The 13,297-nt window shown below is 39.7% G+C and overlaps 1 protein-coding gene across 5 annotated transcripts in view; it reads right to left on the bottom strand.

The window, feature by feature from the left end:
• The window catches only part of SULF1 (sulfatase 1), a gene marked incomplete at its 3' end in the record, with an annotated part of 165,086 nt that overhangs the window by 121,031 nt on the left and 30,758 nt on the right, over window positions 1–13,297 (bottom strand). For all 5 annotated transcript variants that reach the window (XM_081214304.1, XM_081214302.1, XM_081214303.1 and 2 more), the window contains exon 2: window positions 9,344–9,434. The remainder of the gene's footprint in view (window positions 1–9,343; window positions 9,435–13,297) is intronic.

Raw genomic sequence — 13,297 nt, 5'->3', positions numbered from 1 at the left:
GCTCTGCCTTTTTGCCTCATGGGAGTCACGGTGCTTTGTTCACATAAAATCACGTTGTTTCAGGCATCTGACCACCAATGTGGTTTTTCTGCTATCTCCATCTTGTTATTTTTCGGCCATGAATGGCTGGACCATGAGGCTTGCAGCTGTCTCTGTAGTGTTCCTGTGTCCAAATGGTTATGGTCCTTTAGAGTGATCCCTTGTAACAAGCTACTTTTAAAAGACATTGATGTGTGGCGAAGAGCTTTGGGGATTATTCATTCATTATTCCACGGGGTCCCTGCCTTTCATAACAACTCTGTATGTGCCTGGTATCTCTCACTAAACTCTACAGACAGATTTAGGTCACAGGCTCCTCCTCGATATTTAATTCTGGGTCTACTTGCATAGGAGCCTTTAAAATATTCAAATACTCAAGCAAATAGAAGAAAAATTGAAACATGAATTTAAAAATTCACTACTAGGAACTGGCCCAGGCCAAAGCATGGCTCCCTCTTTGGGGTAATTCACAAAGCTCAATATAACCAGAAGTTTGCAACTTTGTTTTTTATACTACAAAATGAGCATTTATTATACACTCAACTGTATGCAAAGTGCTGTGCTCAATGCATAAGAAATGGAAAGATGATAGCATTCCAGTCTCAAAAAGCGCACACACCGATGTGAGGCAGAGACAGGCAAATGACCGTACAGTACAAGCAAACTTTCAATAATATGAACCGTAATTAAAGTACGAAGTCCCCAGGCTTCTCAGATTCATGCGATCTGCGTGGCCCTGGGGCTGGTGCTTCCCACACACCGTCTCTCTGAGCCCCTCACAATAACGTTATGAGCTAAATGCCCTTTTCCACACTTCACTGAAAGGCACCAAGAGGATCAAAAAGCTATGCCCACAAGGTCGGAAATGGTGGACTATCTCCATGGACATTTCTTCCCTCACACCAGTGGTCCTCGGGGGGCCTTAAAAAGGTTCAGACTTGGTTCTGCACACCATGGGCAGCCACTGCACTGCTGTTGATGCCACGATAATGATCACCTTTAATTTTCACTTGGGAGACGATGAAGATGGCACGAACAATACTCGCTCACAAAGCACTTTTCTACTCCTTCTTTGGTGTTGTGGGGACTTGCCCACTCTTGGCACCCCTATATACTTAAGGGTGGAGAAGGAGAAGTGGAAAAACCGAATGTCAAGTTTATTATTTTAAGATCCTGCAACAACATTCAATATGACGTTAGAATTCTGAATTTTATATAAAAGTTTTTTTCAGAAGTGTAAAATATAGGCAGAATGAGTGCTCTCCATTGTGTGAAAACTCTCCCAAATATTGAGGAAACCACTCTTCATCATTCTCTAAGGATTTTTTTTTCTCTCCTTTCAACAAGGGAATCTTATTAATGGCACAAACAGAAAAGCAGGATACAGTACAGCTGTCAACCTAAAGCTTTGAAATTCCATCGTCATTTAAATGGTGATAGTTATAAAAAAATCATCAACTACATAATTTACAAACAGAGGATTGAGAAAGTTTTCCTGAGGCAAATCCATCTTACGCTTTTGTGGCTCTCCACGTCCAGCTCTGAGGAGCCGCACTGAGGCAGGGTCTACACCAGAGAAGAAGTATCCAGACTATTTGAGGATCAGAATCCCAGCCCACTGAGTCATTAGAGCCTCCAAATGGAGAATCTTTGTATGGGATTTTAGTAATAATTAGTTTTTAGTTGTTAATATATGCCAAATCGTGGTTGGCTGGGGGAAAAAGCTGAGGCTAAGGCTAAGCAAGTCTAAAGGGAAATCAGAAATTAAAAAATTAAACACTGGTTTAAGACAAGTTTTCCATATGGATGCTCATAATATACTCCCAAAGCACTTTCCCATTTACCGTGTCATTTGACTTTCTCAACAACTGTTACAAGTGAACCAATGTAGATTTTAGGTGTGTAAGCGTAAGGTATTATTTTTGGTATTATTTGTGAGGCATATGTACATGTGCTACTTCTGACCAGCGCCCATTTCCACAAGGTGGGCGCTGTGGCCCGTGACTGGTTTCTGTATAGTGCCTGTGTGTGTGTGTGTGTGTGGTGTGTATTTAAGTGTGGAGTTATGAGCAGACTAACGTTATGGGAACTTATCTACTTTGTGCATTTCTGGATTAAAAAAAATTTCACAAATAATAGTAATAGTTAACTTGCACAAAGCACTTCACTGAGTGTGAGGCATTGTTCTAAGCCCTTTATGCATATGGAGTCATCTAATTCTCTAAACAGAGAAACAAAGGCAGTATTATTACTGGCCTCCATTTTTCAGATAAGGACGCTGAGACACAAAGAAATTAAGCTACACAGTTAACCAATGGCATAGCAGAGATTCAAACCCAACAGTCTGGCTCCCAAATCTGTGCTTCTAACCACTACTCTACACTTCTCTCTTGCACCACTATAAATTAGAAAAAGAGTTTTCTATTTTAAGAAGAGAAGATCACCTTTGCTGGTGATAACGCTCAAACTTCTCCCAAAGGCTCTTTTCACGTGACCCTAACACACATCCTTGTGTACATTTTCAGACACCCATGAAGGCCAATAACTCAGCCTAGTGATTACCAGGTAGGTGATGCATGGTCTTACTGTCTCAACAGGAGTCCAGAAGAAAAAAAAAATCAATGTTTCGATAGTCCAAATTATTGTCTGTCATATTTAGGAGTTGGTTGTCACTGGAACAGTTATTCATACATACATATACCAGTCATACCACACAAACTCTGTGTTCATATTTCCATAGCTAGAGAGAAAGTTCTTTACACTAAGATGGACTTTCAAACCAGAAATGTAAATTACATTCCTCTCCTTTCACCCAGAAGCGTCGTTTCAGCCCTTACAAACTACGAAGCTGCTACTGTATCTGACATTTGAAAGAGATTCCTCTATAAATCGATGCTTAGGGGTGGAAAAAACAACCAGACAATTAAATATTTCCCTAAGAGAAAGGCAATCTTGTGACAAGCACTGACAGAGGGCAGAAGGTTGTCATTTTTTCTCTCTGGCCTCTGTCTGGGGGATATGCAGGTGATGGCATTTTCTTGATCCATTTGAATGCCAACAGCAGCCAATCAACAAGATCTTGAAAGCAACAGCCCCTCTCCCCGGTGAGCCGATCGGACACATCTTTTTCCTAATCATAAAGATTACTTGGAATCAATCGTTAACCTGAATTCCAACAACTACAAGTGTATAATCCAGTAGGAGCTATTTTTTCACTCTTATTTTTAATGCTTCAACCAGTAAAGGTAGTTCATTTTGAAGCTTTTCTTAAAAAATGCACTGACTACATAGTTATAATCCAAGTGATTCTACAGCCTTCCATCTTTGCCAAGCATTTTTGAATTTTTGCCAGCTATCAAAAATACACATTGGGATTAGTTTACTGGCAGAGATATAAAACTAAAAGAATAATGAGGGAGAAATAAGGTGCTGGGAATAGCACAGTCTGATGGGAACTAATGACTACCACGCAATACCTTAGCCTGTTAATATTATAATAACAATAGGTTGTGTTCCGAGCGGCTCTAAACACCTGCTCCCTCTAAAGGTACTTTTACATCCTTTATCTTCTATTTACAACAGCCCAGTGAGGGAAGGGGGGTGAATATATGCTAATTGTGTAGAAAATTACATAGTAAACAAAATACCTATAATTGGAATCAACTCTCAATGCAGGGTTCTTTGGACAGCAGAATTTTGTGACTAGTTATATTTTGATACACTTATCATTGGGAGAGGTATTCTGAATATCTATATCCCGTGCAGCACAGCACTGATGTGCTGCAAGGCTGCTAGTTCTCTCATGACCACTGTCCATTGCTGAGTATCATCATGTCTGGCCAGACCAGACTCCTATGAATATTGTAGGATGGATTTAACCTGCTGGAGCATTCTTCCTTCACATAATAACCAAATACAATTTAATGTAGAAAATGCATCCAACCTTTTCTTGGTGAAACTGTAAAAGCAAATAATTTTAAAATGAATTTTATGGTAAATCCATTGTAAGAAGCCATGCCTGATCTACTTGCTTAGTAAATAGTGGATTTGCTTAAACACTTGTATTTTAGCTGCCATTGTCAACTGGCTATCAATAATGGACTCAAGATTTCTTTTAAAGACTACTAGAAAATAAACAGAAAAGAAAATTAAACACTGTCCTGAAAACTGGGGAACTTCTGATGGTACTGACCATTTGTTTGGAAATATTTTGCTTATTTTTAAATTTTTAAATAATTATTCTTTCTCAAAGGTCCTATAGCCTAACTACCTTCCACTTAAAAAGAATGGAAGCAGAAATCACTGCAGTTCATGTTAGAATCTGCCCAAGTTAGGACTCCTTCAAAACGTGCCTCTTTCCATGTTGATAACCACAATCCACAGCAGCTTCAAAACACTTTTGTGGCATATACATCACCACCTCCCAACACCCTCACCACACAAGATTCTCTAGTCACCAGAGCAAAAACGTAAGACAAATATGAATTCTCACTGTAATCCAATTTTACTTTTACATCTTTGTATATTCTACAAGAGAGAGAAAGACCTTGTCCCTAAATACATATATGCACCCGAAGACCAGTGGTTTACCAAAATTGATCATTTAGTTTTACAAATTCTCTAAACCACAGATGCCAGTGTAAAAAGGCTGCAATGTTTCAGTTCTATGACAAATATGCAGCAAAAATATCCTTAAAAAAAGGCCTCAGTCAATGACTTATTTGTTTTAAGCCCTATTAATGCAATACAACAGAATCTTAATAACAGGATCTGACCCTACCACGTAATTATTCCAGGGATAACTTCTTAGAAAAATCTAACCTTCATTTGTAATTGTGATGTGCTCTTGTGAAATCTAAGCAGATGAATGAGGTTAAATCAGGACACTATTGAGAGAAGGAATCTAAAATTGAATGTATCTGCCACCAATGGAACTAGGCACTTGAGATCGACACAGATCAAATGTTTCCTCTGTAAGCAGAATTAATCAGTCCTAAAAATGTCTTAACGTGGTACAAGGCAGTATTTCTTTTCAGGAAGCGCCAGCTTTCTACTGAGAAATAGACTCTGTCTTAACTTCAGAACACCCTTCAAAATTACCCTACCAAAAAGGCACCAATTTAAGGTATCTGGCCTGACACCAAGTTGTGTAGTTACACTCTGCTTCTTAAAATTCACTGTGTTGTAAGAATCCGAACAGTCTGTCCTAAACTGTGGCTCAGTGATCTTAAAAAATGTTGTGAACCTAGTGTGGGCCATTTTTCAGCACTGGATGAAATGGTTCTGCCCTTATCTGTCTTCAAGATGTCTTGGGGGATATCTTAATGTGAGCAGGGTCCTTAGACCCCTCCTAAGGAGCATGACCACAAAGCAATCTCTTGTAACACACGGGTCTGGGCAGAGAACAAGACCATTGTGTGTGACCTGATTTCATTTCAGCGAATGTCCCAGTAAAGAATGACATCATCCCATTCTTTTTCTTGATCTCCACTAGTGACTGTCCCCCCCGCACTCATCATAATTAAACTGCTTCCCCCCTCCCATTCCCTATTCCTCATCCCCATGGGCATTGCTATTTTCTTCTGAACTTCCTGCCTGAATGTTTCATTAGGGCAAGAGCAAAGGCTTTTCCTCTGGTCCGTCAACACTGCTGGAGTTTGCTTCTTGGCTACATGAGACAAAGCATTATTCTGATGGCAGCCAGAGCAGACTGAGAGGGTCATCTGCCGGGATGGGTCTCAGTCAGCTGGGAATGGACAGCAGCCAGTTGAAGACGGCCCACCTGACGGGCACAATGTTTCTCATCCCACTGGAGTTGGGTTTTCTTTAAACACATACTCATTGGCTTGGAGGATGTATTGTCTAAACAGATCCATTTAACTATGTACATACCATGTGTACACATTTGTATACTTGTATGAACCAACCCTTGCTTTATCACTTAGATTCATACTGCAAGACTCACATGTGAAAGTATTTCATTTCAGACGGATGGAAAGATGATGCAGGAGAAAACCCTAGTTTAAAAACCCGCATGAGAATGCAACCAAATCGAATTGCTGTGCGAAGGAAGGCACTGACTGTGGTGTTTTGAGTATTTGCTTTTATAAGGAAAAAGCAAAATCAGCTTATATCCCACATCCATGTAATGGAAGATGATACACGAATTTAAACTATGAACGGTGAAGACAATGCAGAAACTGGAAACCGTTTTGATAGAAAGGTAGGTGAAAAAAATCCAAATAAAATTGTCTGTTCTCCAAGGTTCTAAATATGTAAACTATTAGGTAGTACCATACAAAATTACTGCCTTTGTAGGTCAAAAATAGTCAAATAGGAGTAATTTTCTAAGATTCCACCTAGCAAATTTTCATATCGAAAAGATTTATGGGCTTGGGTTAAGGGTGTGTGTTTTTTTAACTCTAAAAGAAGTTCCTATTAGGTAGTGAGTATATTGTTTTTACAACAAATACATGATTTTAACGGACATTGGGATTCTGTGTAATAAATTGCCTTCTTTGATGAGAAATGTTAAGAGTGGTCACAAGAGTCTGCTTCTTAGCACGTCCCAATTCATCTCTTTATATTTTGCAACAAGTTTTACATGTCCTTGGATACCAAGATGAGAATAATGTTAGTGGTTTTTAGGGTCCACGTCTGAAATTGATTCTTTGAAAAGATGTTGCTTACTATTACAGTCTATGGACAATTTAAAAAAAATATTTAAATTCAAATTAAGGTATTGAGTATAACTTAAATAATTAAAGTAATAAAAATAAATAAAGTCCCAGGGAGGCACAGTTAAGGCATGCTTATAACATTTTCCATCTCCAAAAAGCATCAGCAGGGATAGGAAAGGTCTTAATTGCCTTACAAACAACATAGTCACTGTTCTAAGTTATCCCATCTGTGTGCACCAAACCTTGTCTGACAGTGCGGTTTTTGAGTCCAGAAGGTACAATAGCGGCCATTCAGATTTTGGCAGGTGTATTTCAAGCTGAAAACCAAGCTCCACAAAACATAACGGTCTGTTCCACAGGTGTGAACATTTTTGACAAGAGCTCTCAAAATCTCCCCCAAGCTGTGAAGTTTAATTGTCCTTTTGGTGTCATTATACGTGAATACAACCGATCTCTCCTTGGAACAAGAGAGAATCTTCTGGCAATCAAACAGCCAGGAGACGCTTGGGCATCTTCTGAGATTTGCCTATAACATCCCCTGGTTCTGTTTCTTGCGTTATGTATTTTGGAGGTGATGCCAAGTTCACTGAACTGCAGGTAAGCAGTTCTTAGAGCTGGAAAAAGATTAAATGAAAGGACTTTGTACCCCAATGACATGAGCAGAGAGGCCATCAAAAATGCACAGGGCAGCATTTTGAAACCCTAAGACTCATTAAAATGGTACTATTTTCTAAACCTGCCTGTCTGAGCACACACAGAAAGGACCCATTTCTTTCTACAAAATTTGCCATCTGGGAGGACTGTGGCTATGTGAATACAGGTGTAGTGGTGGGAAGGGGCTCAGCCAGCTATCTAGTCCAGCTCAAATGATGGATGAGGAACGGCAGAGATCGCTGAAACTGGCAGCTGGTCAGACATTGAATTTGAATTTACCAGTCCAAAGACAAAAAAAGCAGACCGGAGCCAGCCCTAACAGGGGTTCCGCAGATTTTTAGGAAATAAGTGTCATGTATGTTAAATTTGAGCAAGTGATTCTGATTTCATCCAGTATTAGAGTAAACACATTTCTATTTTCTCGTAATAAGGATAGGCTGAGAATCGAAAGGATATAATATTGATACTTAAAGTGGTGAAATGACTCATTAGAGGGAGCAAAGTGTGACATGAAAGATTAGTAACGAGATAATAAACAACATGGCATCCCAGAAAAGTGGCCTCTTCATAGCACAAGAGAAACTAAGACAGATGCTTTGAGAAATCAGGTCTTCAGTGACCTCTTGGGAAGATATAGGGTGTCCTCCAGTATTAAGGGTTTCCATTCTCTTCTATAGTTAATTTTGAACGACATGATACCCAAGGACAACCTGTTTCTTTCTTACGGAAAACTTGATGCACTGGACTAGAGGTTCACAGGAAGAGGTTTGGCAAACTGACTCAAGACGGTGAAGCAGTCTTAAGAAGTCACAGTTCTACTGTTTATTGAACTTATTCCTAAGCAGATATCTTTTTCAGTTTGTTTTGGAATATTTTCCTCTCCCGTTTGGAGTTTCGAAGTAAGGAGACCTAAACTTCAACTTGTCTTCTCTTACTGTTGATTTAGCTTGGGAATAACCAGCATCCAATACCTTACTGGTGAGATCCCAGACCACCTGCCAACAAAGCTCTGAGAATTAGAGAAACACTGCCAGTGCTCATGATTTTATGTCAAGGAAGGAACCCCAAGCTCCCAGCCGTTTCCAGCCATTTCCCTTCTTCGCTTGCCATTTGTAGTATGAGGACAAAATGTTTAATTCCGTAAGTATTAGAAAGAGAAGCTGGAGAAATCAACCCTCAAAAGACAAACCTGAAATTCAGGTCAGACTTGAAGATTTTGTTTTGTTTTGTTCTGTTTGTGTGAGGTTCATGAGCTTTTTGGTGATTAAAGGACTTATTCCAAGTCAGCCTGGGCTAACACAAGACTTAGAATGAAAATCAAGCAAGGGGCAACGATTTTGAAAGGCTGCAAAAACCAAGAGGAACTCAACAGTTTCCATGGTGTTAGTTTTCAATGAGGGTGGAAACAACTTTCAAAGTTGACATCTGAGCAAAGACTCATGGTGTGGGGTATAGCCTCGTATGAACCAACACCCCTAGGGATGTTTTTGCAGCCAAGGTTGTGTTGCTGAGATGGGTCTCCGTGGCCTGCCCTGGGTCCCACGACACTCTTGGCACCAGTGTATGTGGCCAAGGCAAGAAACTGTGAGGTCAAGCTGTGAACGAGACAGGTGACATCTGTAGTTTTCATGCCTGAAACTTTGGATGACTGCGCTTAGCTGGCCTACCATTAACAACCCCTCTAATTCCCCTGAGCTTCCTGAGTATCTCATGACATGTTAATAAAGTTACGTGATTCTTCAGATGCTTCTTTTGCCATTCCTGGAGATAAATTTCAAGAAATGGCTCTGCCTTTCAGCTCTCTCAGCCAAGAAGGAGGAGAACGCTGCAGGAAGGGGCGGGACTATTGACTCCTGTGTTTCTGATAATTCCCCACCTGTGACACATTCCCCTCTTCAAGTGACATGGAGTATCCGGGTTTAATTAGTGCCTTGGTTCAATTAATCGAGACCAATATTTGATATGAGTACCTTTGAAGATTTTCTGCAATTATTCTGTCTTGGAGAATCTGCATGTCATTTGCCAAATTCACCTCAGATGATGGTGGCTGGCCGTCAGCACCTACGATGGAAGAAAGCAGAAGTGCCATCAGTTGCATTTCATCAGTGATTTATCTTTCAGATGTTGCCCTTTCACACCTTCAAAGGAGAACATCATTAGGAATAGCATTCTTCAGATTTCATCCAGACTGAGTCTCTCTTTTTTTTTAAGTTTTTTTTTTAATGTGGACCATTTTTAAAGTCTTTACTGAATTTGTTACAATATTGCTTCTGTTTTATGTTTTGTTTTTTTGGCCTTGATGCATATGGGATCTTAGCTCCCTGACCAGGGATTGAACCTGCACCCCCTGCATTGGAAGGCGAAGTCTTAATCCCTGCACTGCGAGGGAAGTCCCCAGACTGAGGGTGATTCTTAAAATCACTCCAAGAGACTCTGAAGTACTGTGGGTCATTCAATCCTTTTTATAGAAGTTTCCATTTGACTTTCTCTTCATCAAGGGAGAGACTTTCCATTAGATTCATTTCATATTATTCTCTAACTGGATGTTGTAAAGCCAATAAAGAAGAGTTTCTTTTTAAAGGTTTACAAAATGTTCCAAGTTTAAAAGTTGAATGACGCCTAATTTCAGGTTCTAAGACCTATTTTAAAGGAAAACATGCAGAATCATGAACTCTTCTAAAGTGACTGCAAGCTACTGTTTGATGAGTAGCAAAGTAAGCATTTTCAAGTGGTTAAATTTGTTTCTATTCTGCATTTATGACAGTTGAAATATGTAAGTGACTAAAATCAACTTCGATACTTTGAATAAGAGGAAACACCCATTTTAATGCATTAAGTATCTGACGAAGCAATCTTGCTGACATGAAGAGCATATTTAACATATGCATGCTATATATAAATGCAGATACGATATATAAATTAGAAGAGGAAAGAGATATAGTAGCTGTATCTCATAAGGATATACAAGCTATAAGACATAAGCTAGAAGAATAGGAAAACAACACACACTATTTCACAACCCCAAATTTCCTTTACCTTTAAAAAATATTTCTCTTGCCTGTGTAATACTAAGACATTTCATGTGGAGCCCTCTTACCTCTTCACTAGTGAATATTCTCAGAGGTAATGGGTGTAGATTATTTCAATACAATAGACGTGGAATCTCTTCTTGTTCCGAACTGGCCCTGGTGATTCAGGTTAAATGTGGACAGTCCCAAGTCCTCTGCTCTGTTCTGGAAGCTTCACTCTTAGGGAGACTGTTGTGGTAGGACCTCCCTGCAGCTGGCCGCCTGCTGCAGGACTCTTCCTCCCATGCCTCCCTTACCCTCATCATGTCTCTTTCTGTTCCCGGCAGATCAACTCTTCCGCCCATTTTCTGCCAACCCCCCACTCCGTCATCTGACACACCCAACCCAGTCAGCTTTTGACCACGCCCCTGTGGTTCTCATCCTGGAAGTTGGTGAGTTCTAGAGGAACTTTTCTATTCTCTGATAACATTATAAATTATTATAAGCATCACGCAGATCTCCACTTTTTATATATGTTCCGGGAAGACATATAAATGTTTACGTTTGTAATTATGCACGGCACCCTGTGATCTTCCAAAGTAAAAGTTTACATTTGAATGTGAGGCTACAAGTATCTGGCTGTGGTCATGCTGGATTATAGCCTATCCGTCAAACAACAGCATCCTTTCTCTGTTATTTGGAATCTCCTACTGGGAGCAGCAGGAATTCCAGGCTACAGAATCCATTGGCTATTTTGACCTTGACCGAGTTACTTCATTTCTCTATGCCTCAGTATCCTCCTCTGAAAAATGAGGATTAAAAATCATGATCTATTCCATAGGGTTGACGTGAGGATTACATGCAAACATCCACATAAGAAATTTAGAAGAATAAGTGGCCAAGAAACACTGGCGATCATTATTACTGGCACTGAATTTTTTTTTAAGCCAGTAATAAAGATACAACTTCCCTTGCAGTAGTAGTTTGCAATCAAAAGACATTTTCATGGAATGAGACCAGGGTTCTCAACCATTTTATAAATGGAGACTTTGCTGTGTCATCATTAAAATTATAATGTGCAGGAGAATAGTGTAATAATTTAGAGCTATAGGCTATTAAAGAAAGAACAAAGGCAGGTATCTATACCTGCTTGATAAGTGTATGCTTGTGAGAGTCAAATACTCCTGCTGTGCTGAATGAAGTTTTATTTGCCAAGAGAGGGTAAGGAGATAGGATGACTGAACCACCACGGTTTTTAGTTCCATAATCTCGACACCAGCAGATGGATTGCCTGAATCCTTTCTGCCTTTATATGTGCCAACTTGTAATAATTCACTATAAATAGTCAGAGTACGAAATGTGCAATGGAAAATTTTAATTAAAATATTTCTCTCTCTTTTTTTTACAGTTTCATTAATGAACACTGGTTAAAACAAATTTATTCCTTAGTTTCAGCAAAACAGCATAATTTGGCAAATAAAACCAATATTACTAATTTTAACCAATTAATTTGATTCCAACCAACAGAATATTATTGGTTTATGGTTTTATTTATATTTAATAAGCAATCTGTTTTGGATTTTCAATGATGTAAGTGTAATTATATTATTGTGGATTTATAGTTATATAAATATAATTAAAGTAACTGATACCTAGTTTTGGCAGGGGGTGTTTATTTCAGTAACAGTTTAGCAGATAATGATGGAAATCAGTACCAGGGCTCAAGTCCATTGCTCAGGTTGACAAGTACTGCTCTGGAGAGCACCCATCAGCCTGGCTTCCTTGGGGTCCGAGCCACAAGACCCTCTCCGTGCTTTCATTTCTGCTAGAAGAGTTTACCTTTATTCCCTCCACATATGAAAATTCTAAGCACCCCTCTGGGATCAGCTGACCACCTCAATTTTCATTTATCTCTCTCCCCAGAACACTTACAACACTTAAAATCTGTGCTACACGATGTAGCATCTAGTGAGAGGGTCTCCACTGCTGCCTAGACGGGGGAAGGTCTCGTCTCTCTGGTCAGGTTTTCAGATTCCAAAGTGTGAGAGTTGTACTTGGGGCTCTGTCTACATTCTATGCTCTAATCACAACGTGGCCCCAGAACACCTTGCACTGATGAAGCATCGCAGTGTAGTCAGGATCTGAGTCACTCATTGACCCTTGGGTTGGCTGGGAGTTTATTCAAGTTTTGGTCAAGTGTATCTAATCTGAGACCCTGAACGGCTCCTGCAGCAAGAATAAACGAGTGGCCCACAGCCCTAAAGCTGGGCCACACAAACTTGAATGGAACAGGGAACCACTGGCCCAGCTTTGGGTCATTTTGTCCTTCCTTTTTCTTAAGCCAGACCTAACATTTTCTGCAAGCAATGACTTGGCCTAAGACTCAGATGTATATATGTGTGTGTGTGTCTGGAGTGAACTCACATGAGTTTCAATTTCTCTGTTCGTAAAATAAAAGGTAAGATTGGAAGACCTCCAAAATCACTTCCTGCTCTAAAATTCTATAAAATGTTGGCACATGTGCCCATTCATTTGACATTAACATCCACAAATAAGTGTGGGTGTGCGCCAGAATTTCACCTGCTGATAATATGTCGGGAAGTTAAGTTTGATGGTTTAAGAGCTGTACTTTTAAAAGTTTGGTTTGGCTTCTCTCTCTGTATTAGTGTGTTATTGCTCTTAGCACTTAGGCATCCATGCTGGAAAGCAAGTAGATGACTGAACTGAGCTCTCCTGGCTTTCTCAGTTGTTCAGAAACTGAGCTGCACTTCCTGGCTCTCAAACTTTGTGAACTCATCAGATTTTGCTGCAGAGAAATGTCATTAAAATAACAGTCCCCGGTGGAAAACACTAGCACCATTCATAGTTAGTGAAATGCTGAAACAGTAACTGATATTTTAAAACTATGGATTGGAG

This window comes from Mesoplodon bidens, assembly GCF_964165515.1.
Source record: "Mesoplodon bidens genome assembly, chromosome: 16".
In the NCBI taxonomy this organism is placed as follows: domain Eukaryota; kingdom Metazoa; phylum Chordata; class Mammalia; order Artiodactyla; family Ziphiidae; genus Mesoplodon; species Mesoplodon bidens.
Note: the sequence above shows the minus strand (reverse complement) of the source record. Positions and strands in the feature narration are given on the sequence as shown.